At 46.3% G+C, this 15989-nt stretch overlaps 1 protein-coding gene across 1 annotated transcript in view; it reads right to left on the reverse strand.

The window, feature by feature from the left end:
• The window catches only part of SGSM2 (small G protein signaling modulator 2), a 986511-nt gene that overhangs the window by 308949 nt on the left and 661573 nt on the right, over positions 1-15989 (reverse strand). The window lies entirely within an intron of this gene.

Genomic DNA, 15989 nt, shown 5'->3' on the forward strand with positions numbered 1-15989 from the left:
AGAAGTTAGTAAGCAGAGGCGGCTTTTTGCAGAGTAAAAAAGGGAAAATAAAATGATAATACCTTGACGGTAGGGTCAGGGGGGATCTGCTCTCAGAGCAGGGGGAGGAGCCGTGGGAACTCTGTGAGTGGGCAATGGCTGATTGGCCGGTCCTCTCGGGCCGACCAAACAGTCTTGCGTACTTTGCATGTTCTCATCCCAGGCCCCCATTCCCTGGCTGAGCGCTGAACTACGGCACTCAGACCAATCACAATGCTGCATTGCATCATTGTGTTTGGCAATGGGTAGTTTTAGAACCCTGGTCCTTCTTGCTTCCTGTTTGCACAGTAGAAGCCAGGAAGATGACTGAGGAAATATGGCGGCTGGCCAGGCGGCTGGCCGGATGGTAAGTGAATTTATATTTTATCTACCCCCCCAAACACACCCCAACTTTCCCCCTCTACTGATGCTTTCCGGGAGCAGCCCCCACTGCTAATAAGCAGCCAGCAGCCTCATCGGTCATGTTGTGTACTGAGACAGGGGGTGATCATGGCATAAGGAGTTCCTACTGGGCACAGGGATGCAGCAAGAGTGCCATGGGCCTCAGTGCAATGGATCACTCTGCTCTTGGCCTGGGTGGTAAAAGATATCCATCCATCAATAGGGCACAGTGAGCCCCTCCTACCCTTGGGCCTTGGTGACACTAAACCTGCTGCACAAATGATAAGTACTCCACTGCGACATACTATAGGAAGACAATCACCAAAGATCTATAAACTGTGGACAAGAAGACACACACTCTGACTCCCTACATTTCAAAGAATGAATTGCTTAAGCACATAAATATTTTGTCAACAGTATGGGGCCCATTAGCATGGCGGGCGGAGGGGGCGGTGGCGATCCACCTGCTAGAACACCCCGCCGGACGGCCATTTACCCCTCGCCACATTAGCATGGCAGGGATTACCGCGGGGGATGGAAAGACCGTCTGATGATTTTCTGCTGGTAGACAATCATCACAATTGCCTGCCGGGCAGAAAAGGCCCATAATATGGTGGCGGTGCCTTGCAGGCACGGCCATCCATATTATGATGTGCGCAGAGAAATGCCTTTCCATGGCAAAGACTTTGCCATGGAAAGGCATGCAGTGTTTACTTTGGGGGTCGGGGGCTGGGGGTTTGGGGCCTGCACTTGGGGGGCATACCCATGGTATCCCCTACTTTGGCATTCACAAGGTGGCAGGCACCGCGCGGTGCCTGTCACGTTATGCATGCCAATTCACAACATGCAATGTCAACATTGTGGCAGGTGCTGCTTACAACACTGCCCGCCTCAATGTTGAATATGCGGGATGCGACTGCCAGGGTGGCGGTCGCATCCTAATTGGCAGTGTGGGACCGCTGCACCACTGGCGGCCGGTGCCAGCACCGCTAGGGTGGCGCGCGGACTGAAGTCTGCCTGCCATCCTAATGGCGGCCATAGTTTGGAATGAAAACTCCACCCATCCTAATGGCGGCCATAGTTTGGAATGAAAACTCCACCCACCACCCAGCACTCAGGCAACAGTAATACAAACCAATCTCCAGTGATTACCCAAGGTTAGACAAATTGCAAGCATGCCTTCAATCACCTTTTATGTGTTTACATAATACAAGCACCTGTCCTTTTTCGTTTCTTATGTACGGAATGTGAGGTGTTTCTGAGCAATCAATCATTTAATTCATCGGGCTAGTTTGATCAATATTTGATGCAGTGCAACACAGCAAGGCGACTGGCTGTGCTGTGTCAAATAGAGAGTGCAGAAATGCACCATATTTACAAAGACATGGCGCTTTCCTGCTCTCTCACTGCTCTGGTGCACTATGTGCTGCCTAGCGGCAGCGCAGGCACCACTGCGCCACGGTGCAAGGCTGCTTGCTTTACAGGCAAAACTTGTTTTGTGCAGGAAGGGATACCTTCCTGTATGAAAACAATCCTAAGAGGCGTTCACCTCTTTCTAAGTGTACTGCAGAATGCAGCGTAATTAAAAAGAAGAAACAGTGAGGAGAAATGAAGTTATCTCGCCGTGTTGCACCTCTGTCGAGAAGGAGTACAATTTTGACACATCCCTGGGTTTACTCGCCTTAGTTAATCTAGGAACGCTTCAGAATCCATAGGTGGATGTATGGGAACACCCTCGCTCCACCCTTGTAAAACCTTTCTTGCGCCGGGTAAAGTTAGGCAGCAACTTGCGCTGCCTTGCGTTCTGGAGACTTACAAAACGACACGGCCCTGCAAGATGGTTTATTGTGGCTTGTTAAATCTGACTTAACAATTGTATGGCAAAATGCAATGCAATCCTTTAATACACCTGGGCTATACAGTTGACTGCACTGTAGAATAGCAGGCATGCAGCAGAGCACTAGGACAGCGTAAAATATCACAAACGTCTGGTGCCTCTGAGAGGTGGCGCAGTTATACACATTCTTGGTGTAACTGGTTGTCGGAGTCTTAATGACGGGAAAAAACCTTTACAACACAACTTATAGACCGCACTACCATTACAATGAAACTTTTACCACGCAACATCCATTACAACGCATGCATTTACAACGCAACCATTACAACGCATGACACTACAACGCACAGCGCTACAACGCATGCCATTACAATGAAGTCATTACAACACATAGTACCCTTACACTATCCAACACTTACCCTACTGTTGCACCCCCTGGAGTTAGAATAGTAATTTTAACCCCTACACTATCCAACACTTACCCTTCTTTTGCATCCCCTGGAGTTAGAATAGTAATTTTAACCCCTACACTATCCAACACTTACCCTACTGTTGCACCCCCTGGAGTTAGAATAGTAATTTTAACCCCTACACTATCCAACACTTACCCTTCTTTTGCATCCCCTGGAGTTAGAATAGTAATTTTAACCCCTACACTATCCAACACTTACCTTACATGTAATGTAATGTTATGCGTTGTAATGGTATGCGTTGTAAAGGTAGTATGCGTTGTAGTGGAATGCATTGTAAACGTAGTTTCAAAGAATTCGTTGTAATGGCATGCGTTGTAATGGTATGCGTTGTAATGGATGTTGCGGTGTAAAAATTGCGTTGTAAAGGTAGGCGTTGTAAAAGTATGCGTTGTAACGTCATACATCCCTTAATGACGTTTCCTAGTTCTGTACAAAGATGGCACCTATGTAAGGCAGGAGCAGCAGGGGCGCGCCCAGTCACATGATATCCACAGATCAACTTGTGACAGAAATCTTCCAAATTCTGACTAAGAAACTGGTGCTTCCCCAGGCGCAGACCAGGACAGTGTGCCCTAATGCAGCAAATGAGCTGTTCACAGTGTAGGTGTAAACTCATGCCTGCTCTGTGAACAACGCATAAGTGAAAGACGGAGAGGCTTTTTGAATCGGTAGTACCGTCTTTGACTGCAGGCGGTGACCGACCTCACTTTTAGACAGATGCAATGAGTGACTGCGCCCACTTGCATGGGGATGCCTGGGTGGCTCCCAGAGATACCCAAGCTCTTTTCCCAAGTGGGGCCCAAGATGGTGCTTAGTCAGTGCATCTGAGATCAGGGTCTCTGCCTCTGCATCCAGATCTGTAATATGGCACAGGCATAAAGGCAAAGAATGTTCTCATTTGCATGGGGCCATGCCCCCATACACATGAGAGAACACCCCCCATTGAGATCACACGGGTGCACAGTTAGTTTTGGCATGAACCACATTACAGGAGAGGCATCTTCTGTAATACCAAAGTGACCAAGGGCTGCAAAAAGCACACATTTGCTGTGCTCAACGTGCATCTTGCATAATACGGCTGCTGCTACCTATGCAAAGCTGGCAGAGCTTGGGCTGTCTAGCATGGAGTGGACTCAGCACCAGCCATACAAGCTCCTCTGGGACAAGGTGCAGCAGGGGTGTGGCAGATTTCCCTATGGGTCAGTGGCCTATCCACTAGTTGACAAGTGTGTTGCTCCAGGGTGGGCACTGTGTTGGCAATTCGTAGACAGTTAGATTTTCACATGATGAAAATAAAAGGAAACTGTACTCAATCCTTTTAGCTAAAGGGAATGACTATCTGATCCAGCCTCGTAGAGTGACAGAAGGTAGAATGGTAAATCTTTCATACTCATCCTCCCAAGTGTGGTTGATATGGCAAAAAAAATCGATTTAAGAGATGTGTCTTTGTCTAGGGTCACAATCTTCTATTGTCAGTAATAAGGTGAAATCGTCAAGACCTTTTGATTTTTACTAAAATTACATGTATGATATACTTGGTTATAGGGGCTTTCAATAGTCCTTTTCATTCATTTATTTCTGGTTGTGTCATTCATATTTTTCTTTCAAACAACATGGGGCAGTGGGTCAGCCCACGTCCCCCACTGACTAACTTCAATGTGAGTGACTGCATTCTGCCCTTTCACAAGGGGCAACATCCACACACTAAGCAGTTCCCTTCATAGTCCGAGACCACTATGGCAATGAGTGTGTTTTGAAACCAAAAATACTTTTTGCCAATTTTTAAAAAGATTTCTGAGGAACCAGCAGCTTTCCTAACAACGTTGTGTAAAATCCACGAGAAAGCACAGCATGCACTGGCAAAGCCAAAAGTGGGCCATCACCATACCTATTGGCTTTGCCAATGCTTGTTCTAAATTGCAGTTTCTATCAGTTGTGTGATTAGCTAGCCTTGTAGTATATAACCATGCTCACGGCCTGGAATGTAGCAGGCTAGCAGCCAGCATAGACATGATCCATGCACTGTAAACAGTGCAGGGGCAGATTCGCCTGCACTGGGCAGAGTACTGCACTGGAGGCCAGAGGAGTTGTTTCAAATCGCTGCTGTACCTTTCACTACAGGTGCGATTCGTAAAGAGTGGGAGGGACATCAAATCATATGTTATGTTATCACAACTTTTATAGCACGCTAATACCATTAGGTGTCTAGGCGATTATGGACCGCATACTGTAAAGGGAACTTAGTTTTTGAAAAGCCAGGTTTTAAGAGTTTTCCTGAACTCAATTAGAGTTCTGCATGTCCTATTGAGGATTCTTGGGACACTCATGGTCCCCCCATAAATAATACAGCAGACTGTACCCCATGGCTGAAGCGTTCAAAATTATATGTATTCCACGTTCTTCTTTGTTCTATAAGGATATATTGTTCTTCCCTCACAGCTAGGTGAGGCATGGTGCACCCATAGAAATACCCTTACTCTGTTCAATGGAGAAGGCCTGAGACGGGTGAGAGAAGGCCTGGGAAGCTTTTGCAAATACCCACAAACATACAGGTTTGTGAGTGTTCACCAAATCTCTGCTGGCCAGTAGCCCATCACACACTTTTCACTGTCCAGGATAGGAGATTTACTCCAATGTGGAAAAGTGTGGCTCAATGGTTAGAGTGGCAGACCCTGATGCAGAAGTCTGGCCCGGGGCCAGGGTTCAATTCCCACCTCGCCGGGTCTTGGGCTCAATTTCCTCGGACCTGATAATTTTCGCCTCAGTGCCTATTCTAATCATGAGTCCCACTCTGCAACTCTGGGCAATAGCTTGCTTAATCTCCACAACGGCCCCAACAACACAAGGATGCCTGGCTTCACCTTGGGGGTGGCCAGGAGTGGGCACTGCACAGGGAAAGGCCAGGAAGGGTTCCTCAGAGGTATTCGTACAAGCGCCGAGAGGCCTCTGGGTAGCCGTGCGCTATACAAGTACCTCTACATTTACATTTACAATGTTTAATATCCAGCGGACAAAACACTAATCTGGCATACTACCACAAAGAGTTAATTCAGTCTGCAGGGAGAAATGTCCACCAATCCTGATTCTGTCAATTGGCTCATTCATCGCACAAGGATTTGAATCTTGAACATGTTGGTCCGTCTTACGTGGGAATGTTTTATAGAAGAGGGATAATGGAAAATCCACCCCAAAAATTGTGGATTTTTGGTTTGTACATACAATGGCATTAGCACTTTATTACAAATTCTGAAGGAATCCTGCTCGCTCTGTCATTGGGTCCATCAACATTCAGAGGAGGTCTCTGGCCCGCACGGCTGAGCGACCACTCAAGAGCTCTGCGAAATACCACAACGGAAAGTAAAGCGGACTATCAGGTGAAAGTACCTATGGTATCCCCAACATGCTGGGAAGTTCTCCCCAGCATGTTAGGGAGACTAGATATGTGGGAACTGATAATGTACCCTCATTTTAACAACATCTGTGCACAAACTTCCACTATTTGACAAAATAATTGTCTTTTTTCTGCCAGATGTTAATGCCAGATGTGGCTCCGCTGTTGACCATTATAACCACCCTGTGAGAAATTCCTCCACCGCCTTGGTGTCGTACTGTTAATATGGAAGGTCCTCATCCCAGCAGTGGACCCATATTCTCCCCGCTGCTTGGCAGGTTTGTGTATGGGGCATCGGTCAGTGACACAAACACTAAATTTCCCTGACCTGAGCCACCATTCACTCAACTAGAGTATTTCTTGGACTTCCTATGGACAGGACGGAGAGAGCGCTCACCCACCCTGAAGGTGGCATGCTTCATCATCGGCAAACACAAAACTATTAAAATATTTGTTTCGATTTTATTAAAAACCGGCATTAAATGCCAAAAAATGTCATGATCATTTTACATATACAGTACAAAATACGAAGTTAAATTTTTTTTTTCTTATTACATAGAATACACGATATACATATAAATTGATACAATAGTCCTTTTGTCGACGCGTTTCGGTGTCTTGATCTTTTTGTAAACACCTTCTTCAGGACAGGTACATAAAATCTATAACATTTCAAATTTAAAAAGCATATATCTTTGTGGTTCTTCTAGTTATCCTTAGACTCAAACCAATTCTTCTTTTAAATTATTCGACGGGGCATGGACATGTATTTGTCACACAGGATTTATTTCACGGAGTTCGGGTCATCAATCTGAAATTTGGATGATCCTGCAGTTTTCAGTTCTCCTTTAACTCTTATTTCCTGGACGTTCACTTTCCCGGTTTTACCACCATGCAGTTGTGGACTTGCTTCAGTGGAACTTTTTCTGGCGTCTGGTGACACACCGTCCTGTTCGGCCTCCTACTGTCTTCTCAATCGATTGAGAAATGTTATAGATTTTATGTACCTGTCCTGAAGAAGGTGTTTACAAAAAGATCAAGACACCGAAACGCGTCGACAAAAGGACTATTGTATCAATTTATATGTATATCGTGTATTCTATGTAATAAGAAAAAAATGTTTTAACTTCGTATTTTGTACTGTATATGTAAAATGATCATGACATTTTTTGGCATTTAATGCCGGTTTTTAATAAAATCGAAACAAATATTTTAATAGTTTTGTGTTTGAGGTATATATTTCAGGTTCCACTTTAAATGTTTTGATAAGGTTTAGAGTCTAACAGTATTGGTTTGCACAGAAAGGAAACTCTTTTTGTTTACGTCTTGTACTTCCCAGTCCTTTCTGGCACAAGGGAAACTCTCTCTTTTTGTAAAGATGCTTCATCATCAGGCCCCTCCTGACACCATTCTTGGGGCAGGTCTTGGATCCTGATGCAAGCTACTACCTATAATGGGGAAAAAAATTAAAAAGTTGGGTGCCCTATATGATGTGAAGAGCCAATGGTGGTTTGTGGCTCTTGGGAAGGAGGGAAAAGAAATGCTTTAAAAGTTACCTTATTGGTGGAGATGGGCAAACTTTCTTCTGATCTCAGATAGGCAGGATTAAAACCATGTATGGGGCTTAATTCGACCCCTTTCAATAGAAATCTTCAGGTGAACATGGGTGAATTGTGACCCCAGGTCAAGAAGTTTAGGTGTTTGTGTGTTATAAGATTCGGGGGGTTTTCTTTGCACCTTGTACATTTTACCCTCACTCCTCTTATGGGTCAGTGAGTCAGAATGAAGGACAACAGTGGGTTCATCAGTCCCTTCACTGCATTTCTCTTCTTGAGGGTCTTCACTCAGACCTCCAGGGCCTGCTCCATGTATACACAAGCTTTATTGCTTTCTGAGGACAAGGTTTGCCTTTGGATATTGTGTTCCTGCAGGACTCTGAGCTAACCTTTCGGAAGGATACTCTGGCGGTGCCGGCGGTGTGTGGTGAGATGGTTTTAATACAGGGCGTTAAGTCCACAGCACACACAGTGAGTCACTCACCCTGGTCTGGATGTTTCCAGCCTTCCCTCTTTCCACGCTTCTCTCTGAAAACTCGTGAGTGTCTCAGAGAAGCCCTGGGACCTGCTCACTTCAGTGTCTAGCTGTGAGCACACTTCAGTTCTTACAGGTGTATTATTTGCAGGAGATATTAAAGGGCACATCTGGCATGTCAGAAAAGCATGTTCTTTTTGTATATGGAATTGGTATGTTTTGTAATATTGTCGAAATATCGTCTGCTAGAAAACAGGGGCCGAATACAAAAACACTACACGGAAGGAGTGAACAATTTTCACCAAATTTTCACAAACAGGGTAAAAAAATGCACACATTCGCCTGTTGATGAGGGCAAATGTGGTTTTGCACTGATCGGTTAATGATGTTGTTTGTGCAAAATCGGGCATGGGCAATAACACGGGGCAATGGTATTATCAGATCAAATTCATCATGTTTTTCCTCCTTATGAGGGATGCAACAGGCCCAGATCTGCACACAGATGGGGGCGAGGGTGGGGCAGTTGGAGGAGACCGCATGAATGCTCCCCCATTCTGAAGTACGAGGGTGTGGGATGGGAGCAGCAGCTCTTAACATCCTCTGCATCCCCTCCGAAGGCTCGCGGTTCGGTGTTGCCGGCCCGGAGAAATCAGAAGTCCTCATCTTCAGCTCCAGCCACTTTCCCTGGGACAACACCTGGTGGCCCCCCTCCCTCGGAAACCCACCCACCCCAACGGATCATGCATGCAACCTCTGCATCATACTTGACTCTTCACTCACCATGAATCGCCAGATCAACGCCGTATCCTATGCATGCTTCAACACCCTCCGCATAATTTGCAAGACGTTGAAGTGGGTCCCCCCCCGACTCCAGAAAATCCGTCACCCATACACACCTCACCAGCAGACTCGACTACGGAAATGCTCACTACACTGGAGTCAACAAAAAACTCCTTCGCAAACCATCCAAAAGGCCGCAGCCAGACTTATCCTCGACATACCACGACATGACCACATCACCCAACACATCCGTGACCTCCACTGGCTCCAAGTCGAAAGAAGAAATACCTTTAAACTACTCACACATGCCTACAAAGCCCTCCACAACACCAATACCTCAACGAACAAATCTTCTTCCATGCCCCCAAGTGAAGCCTCCGCTCAGCCGCCCTCGCCTTAGCCGCCATCCCTCGTTTCTACAGGATCAGAGCAGGTGGAAGACCTTCTCCTACCTCGCAGCCAAGACCTGGAACAAACTCCCCCTTCACCTCCATGAATTCAGAAAGGACCTCCAGTCCTGGCTCTTCGAATGACCCTAACAGAGCTGCTCACACCTCCACCTCCTTCAGCGCCTTGAGACCCTCAGCAGTGTGCCCCACAAAATCCTGAGTAATTGATTGGTCAAAGTACAGCACGGGGGCCGCATGAGGACCTCCTGACCTTTACCTGTGGCCACCTGGTCAACAGTGGCACTGGGCTGCTGTTTATCCGTCTCAGCACGAACATTAAAATAAGTATTTAAACAGGGAAGCATTTATTTAAATGTTAATCTATACTACTAATATAAAGAGAGAACACGCACCTTTGAGCCAGGTAAACTCGGGAACCGCAGCGCCAATCCACACACCCGATACATTGTAGAAATTGTCAGGGTGTGCAGATGGACATAGGCTATAACATTTTTTAAAAAACGTACATTTAAAAATATAACTTTTAAAAAAAAGTAGTGCCCTGGAAGTAGCGCCGGCCGCGACGCTGCTCTGGCCGCGACGTGCGTGATGAGGACGTGCGTGATAACGAGGAAGAGAGACATGGAGCTGCGGTGAAGTGAGGAGCGCGGGCGCGTCATGGCGAAGAGGAGCAGATCGCGGGAAGGAGCGGCAGCTCAGGTAAAGTAAATGGTCCTTAAAATCGAGGCGGGAGGCGGGAGGCAGGAGGTGGGAGGCGGGAGGCGGGCGGCGGGAGGGGGCGGGTGTGCACAGAGGGACAGGCGGGAAGAGTGGGGGCGGGAGAGAGTCTGGACGGGAGGGGGTCGGGGCGGGAGCGGGTGTACTGCCCCCAGCCCCTTTCTGCCCAAGGCAACGCTGGGGCGGGCTGCTAGTTACAGTTAAAGAAAGGAAGTAAGTAGGATGTTGTATTATGCTTAACTTTCAGAAGTTATGGTTTATAAAGACATCTTGTAGCAAACGTGCAAAAGTAATATAAAGTCTGTTCAAAATTCAAAAAGTGTATTTTATTAACATGCAGAACCGTTTCTTCTTAGTAAATCAGATTACATCAGTGCATTGAACAGTATTATTTTAAAAGTGATAGTTTCCACACTTGAATGTATATTCATGCTTCTCTCCTCACCCTCATTTTTGTTACACAAGGGAACCCAAGGAAGCAATATGCTAGGGACCTTATGGAATTGTATCTTTATACAGGACAATGGTCCCTAGACAGGAGGGAGTCTGGACGGGAGGGGGTCGGGGTGGGAGCGGGTGTACTGCCCCCAGCCCCTTTCTGCCCAAGGCAACGCTGGGGCGGGTTGAAATCGCCCACCTTTCATTTGTGGACGAGGATTGCATTAACGGCCCGTCCCCTGCTAATTTACGTACTCTTCCCATCAGCGGAGGTTTCTTGCTGGAAATTCGGCATTCTCTAGTACTCAGGCTATCGACCTTCATACCAGCCCTGCAGTGCCCATAGTACGGGCTAAAAAGTTTATTGTGACTTTTTATAAAAAAAGAGAAGGCATATATTTGATGTCCTGAAGATGAACCTTTAATATGTCATAGGTTCGAAACGTCGTCGACCGTGTCACACTATATGTGTATGAACTGTGCTATTTGATACCAGCAATAGTGTGCAATCAATATTGTCTGACTGTGAATTGTACTACACAGACTGTTCAAATTGCCTCCAAACTGTTGGTCCCCTTCCTAAGTGTGTTAGTCGGACATCGGCTGGTGTCCTGCTGTCATTACATTAGATTTTTTGTGAAATTGCTTATTAAAAATAAAACTGTCCGGCTGGACAAAGAATATAGTGCCTATTTAGTCTATATTTATCTTCAAAAAAATTACTCATCTCTCCTAACCCTAACAACAATGCCAATAGTGAACTAAGAGGCAAGTCAGTTTATATGTGCACCCTTAGGGTGGCTGGGTTTTGCTATTATACTCAAACAACATTATTGTTTATGAAAATCAAGCACTGGACAAGTTTTTGTAGTGTGCGCATCGTGAAGTCATGTAGTTCGAGGTATTAGAACAAATGCCTAGGATCACACAATTTGATCAAGTTTGGGAAGCCAGGATTGATCCCTGGTTTTTCTGATTCTACATTGTGAAATTCAACTCAGACACTAGGGGCCTGATGAAGGTAAGTTCATTTTACCACTTCTTAAATACCGAATCATACCGATTCGGTATTTAAGAAGTAGTAAAATGGAGGGGGGGGGATGTAGGTATTTCAGATTCTGATTCTGATTCTGAAAATGAACTTACCGAATCGGTAAAGCCCAATGATTCCTATGGGCATTGAAGCCCATAGGAATCAATGGTCATTACCGAATCGGTATTTACCGAATCGGTAAATACCGATTTTTGCAAGGGTGCAGGGGGTGTCACTTTGACACCCTCTGGCTCCCTGAATTCAGGCACGTGTGCCATGTGGCACACAGACATGCCCTAAGGGCATGTCTGTCTGACACATGACACTGGTGTGCATGCACACATGTGCATGCACACCTGTATTCGGTATTTTACCACCCAATAGGATTGGGTGGTAAAATACCGAATCTGACTGGCCTGTGGGACTCAGAAGATTCCCACCTACATATGGAAGTTACCGAATCGGTAAAAATACCGATTCAGTATTTTACCGATTCGGTAAATTTACCGATACGGTAAATTTAACGAATCAGTAAAATGGCCCCCTACATCAGGAATGACCATTTACCGGGCAAATGGACATCTACATCGGGCCCTAGATGTACATGCTACAATTCCCCAACATCCATCTTAACAGCGCCCCACCAGACACCTGACCATCACCCTGCTAGCATGTGTGTGGCACTTGGTCCCACCAGTGACCAAAGATTTTGGCTCCTGAGGAAATGCTTGCAAGTGCTCATGGCCTAAGAGCACAATCCTGATCATGCACTAGTAGTTCTGCGCGCACTCATGTTGTGTTGTGCATACACTTTAATTAACTGCAATTTACAGTTGCAGTAGCGAGGTAGCATGTAGTGAGGGTGCATGTGTGTGAGAACTTCAGACCCACCTCAAACATGTTTTTACACAATATCTTTTAGATAACAATACTGTCTGCTCCAGATTTGGAACGAAGACCAAGAGATTTCATGATTTGGTGTGGATTTGTGTAGTGGGTCAAAGGTTATTCGTAGCTAAGATACTTTGGGCCAGATTTACAAGCCCCTTGCGTCTCTTTTGCATCACTTTTACCATGGGAAAAGTGACGCAAAAGTGGCGCAAGGGACTTGTAAATCTGACCCTTTGTTGGGAGGAAAGTCCTCTGCACGGCCCTGTGCTGGGGAATTTTATGAGAAACCCTGCACTTTACCCTCAGGGGGGTTAAATTGTGCACACTCATTGGGGGTTAAATTGTGCACATTCACATAAGGTTAAATCGAGCACACTCACCGGAGGTTATATCGAGCACACTCACTGGGAGGTTAAATCGTGCACACTCACTGGGGGGTTAAATCATGCACATTCACAGGAGGTTAAATCGTGCACACTCACTGGTGGTTAATTTGTGCACATTCACACAGAGTTAAATCACGCATACTCACTGGGGGTTAAATCGTGAACACTCACAGGGGGGTTAAACCATGCACACTCACAAAATGTTATATCCTGCATACTCACCGAAAGTTAAATTGCGCACCCTTACTGGGGGTTAAATCGAGCGCACTGACTGAGACTTAAATTATGCACACTCACAGGGGGTTAAATCGTGCATACTCACAGGGGGTTAAATTGCGCACCCTTACTGGGAGTGACATTGCGCGCGTCATTGGGGGGGGTTAAATATTGCACACTCACTGGGACTTAAATCGTGCACACTCACAGGGGGTCAAATCATGCACACTCACTGGAGATTAAATTGTGCACACTCACAGGGGGTTAAATCGTAGACACTCACTGGGTGTTAAATTGTGCCAGAGATTGCATTGACTAAATCGCGCACACTCACTGGGCGTTCTCTTGAATGAAATTTCATTAGACCTTTGAGCCATGATCTGAGGCTGATGTGGGTCAACCCTGGGTACACTGTCTTATCCTCCTCCTCCAGATCAGCTGTTTCTGTGTGTGGGAGGGGACGAAGCTCACTAGCACCTTTGGGATACCACTGAGCCTCTGTTATAGCACAACTATCGGTCCCTTTCTTCTGTCCAGGGATCTGCTTACCTTGTGTACCTGGTCTGCCGTATTAGGCTGATACACATTCTCGATGGACCATCTCAGAAGATGCTACGGGGATGCTTGGCCTTTGCATGAACCGATCACGCCGTGGTCATGGACCATCTCAGAAGATGCTTCAGGAAGGCTTGGCCTTTTCATGAACTGATCACGCCGTTGTCATGGACCACCTCAGAAGATGCTTCAGGGAGGCTTGACTTTGCATGAACCGATCACGCCGTTGTCATGGACCACCTCAGAAGATCCCACAGGGAGGCTTGGCCTTTGCATGAACTGATCACGCCGTGGTCATGGACCATCTCAGAAGATGCCACAGGGAGGCTTGGCCTTTGCATGAACCGATCACGCCGTGGTCATGGACCATCTCAGAAGATGCTTCAGGGAGGCTTGGCCTTTGCATGAACCGATCACGCCGTGGTCATGGACCATCTCAGAAGATGCTTCAGGGAGGCTTGACTTTGCATGAACCGATCACGCCGTTGTCATGGACCACCTCAGAAGATCCCACAGGGAGGCTTGGCCTTTGCATGAACTGATCACGCCGTTGTCATGGACCACCTCAGAAGATGCCACAGGGAGGCTTGGCCTTTGCATGAACCGATCACGCCGTTGTCATGGACCACCTCAGAAGATGCCACAGGGAGGCTTGGCCTTTGCATGAACGGATCACGCCGTGGTCATGGACCATCTCAGAAGATGCTTCAGGAAGGCTTGGCCTTTGCATGAACTGATCACGCAGTGGTCATGAACCATCTCAGCAGATGCTCCAGGGAGGCTTGGCCTTTGCATGAACTGATCACGCAGTGGTCATGTAACCATCTCAGAAGATGCTCCAGGAAGGCTTGGCCTTTGCATGAACTGGTCATGCAGTGGTCATGGACAATCTCAGAAGATGCTACGGGGAAGCTTGGCCTTTGCATGAACTGATCACGCCGGGGTCATGGACCATCTCAGCAGATGCTCCAGGGAAGCTTGGCCTTTGCATGAACTGATCACGCAGTGGTCATGAACCATCTCAGAAGATGCTCCAGGAAGGCTTGGCCTTTGCATGAACTCGTCACGCAGTGGTCATGAACCATCTCAGAAGATGCTCCAGGAAGTCTTGGCCTTTGCATGAACTGGTCACGCAGTGGTCATGGACCATCTCAGAAGATGCTCCAGGAAGGCTTGGCCTTTGCATGAACTGGTCACGCAGTGGTCATGGACCATCTTAGAAGATGCCACAGGGAGGCTTGGCCTTTGCATGAACTGATCACGCCGTGGTCATGCACCATCTCAGAAGATGCCACAGGGAGGCTTGGCCTTTGCATGAACAGATCACGCCGTGGTCATGGACCCTCTTGTACTGGAGTGACTCCTCCAAAACTCAAAATGTGCATTGAATTTCCAGGTCTTAAGTCCTGGGGTTCTCGACCAATACACTCTTTCTCTACATCTAAGAAGGATCTGTACATAAGTGTCGGTGTTTAATGCCATGACCATTTGTCCACACTTACCTCTGTGCGTTGGTTCTGAGGAATGCACAGTACTACGAACATCTTTAAGATACGCGCTTTCAGATGCAGACGAGCCTGGCAGTGTGCACAGAGAGTTGGCACTATCTAGAAACAAGCTTCATTTTTCCAGTGAACACACTATGCCAGACATTTGAGTAAAGTCAAAAAAGATTACATGTCCCATAAGATAAGAGGACTCTCATGGAATTTGCAATGTGGCTGAAATCTTGAACTCTGATTGGTTCCTTGTGGTCCAGAGCATCTTTACAAAGCTTCCGAGATATAGAGTTGCTGTGTCCAGGAACGAGTAGTTTGAGGTTTGGAAACCTAGCAGACTGTCATTATCTTGAGAAGCTTATGAAAGACACTCGACTTTAATCATTTGAACACTTTTTTCCGGAGTCATCAGTTGAGGATTATGAACTTTGATAACATTTCCTAAAGAGACACATATGGTGTTACAGTATCTATTTCAGTGGACAAGTGATTGCTTGTTGTTAGGTGAACTCTAATAAAAATGGGGATTTCTAACGCTTCTGTGTATGAACCTGCCACATTGAAAGAAATGCAAATCTCAGTACTTAATACTATAATTCTGAATGTAGTTGTCTAAAGTTAGAAACAATAATAACACAGAATACACCTGCCATATGGTACACATTTACATTGTTTTTCAGCGCAAGGAAGACAAATAATTTTTCCTGGACCACAGAGAGTTAAAAATACAGAGATTGTCAAAGATCAAAAAAGAAAGTCAACACAATACCACTACTAAATGCTACCTCTTGTCTTTAAATATTAACATCCCTGCAGTGCAACCCGAGCTAAGATGCCTGTGAGGCACATTGTTGAAATCCATTCTGTCTATTTCTTTTTCTCATCTCATGCCTTCCCATGATGCCCAAATAG

This window comes from Lissotriton vulgaris, chromosome 2_1 (assembly GCF_964263255.1).
Source record: "Lissotriton vulgaris chromosome 2_1, aLisVul1.2, whole genome shotgun sequence".
NCBI lineage: Eukaryota > Metazoa > Chordata > Amphibia > Caudata > Salamandridae > Lissotriton > Lissotriton vulgaris.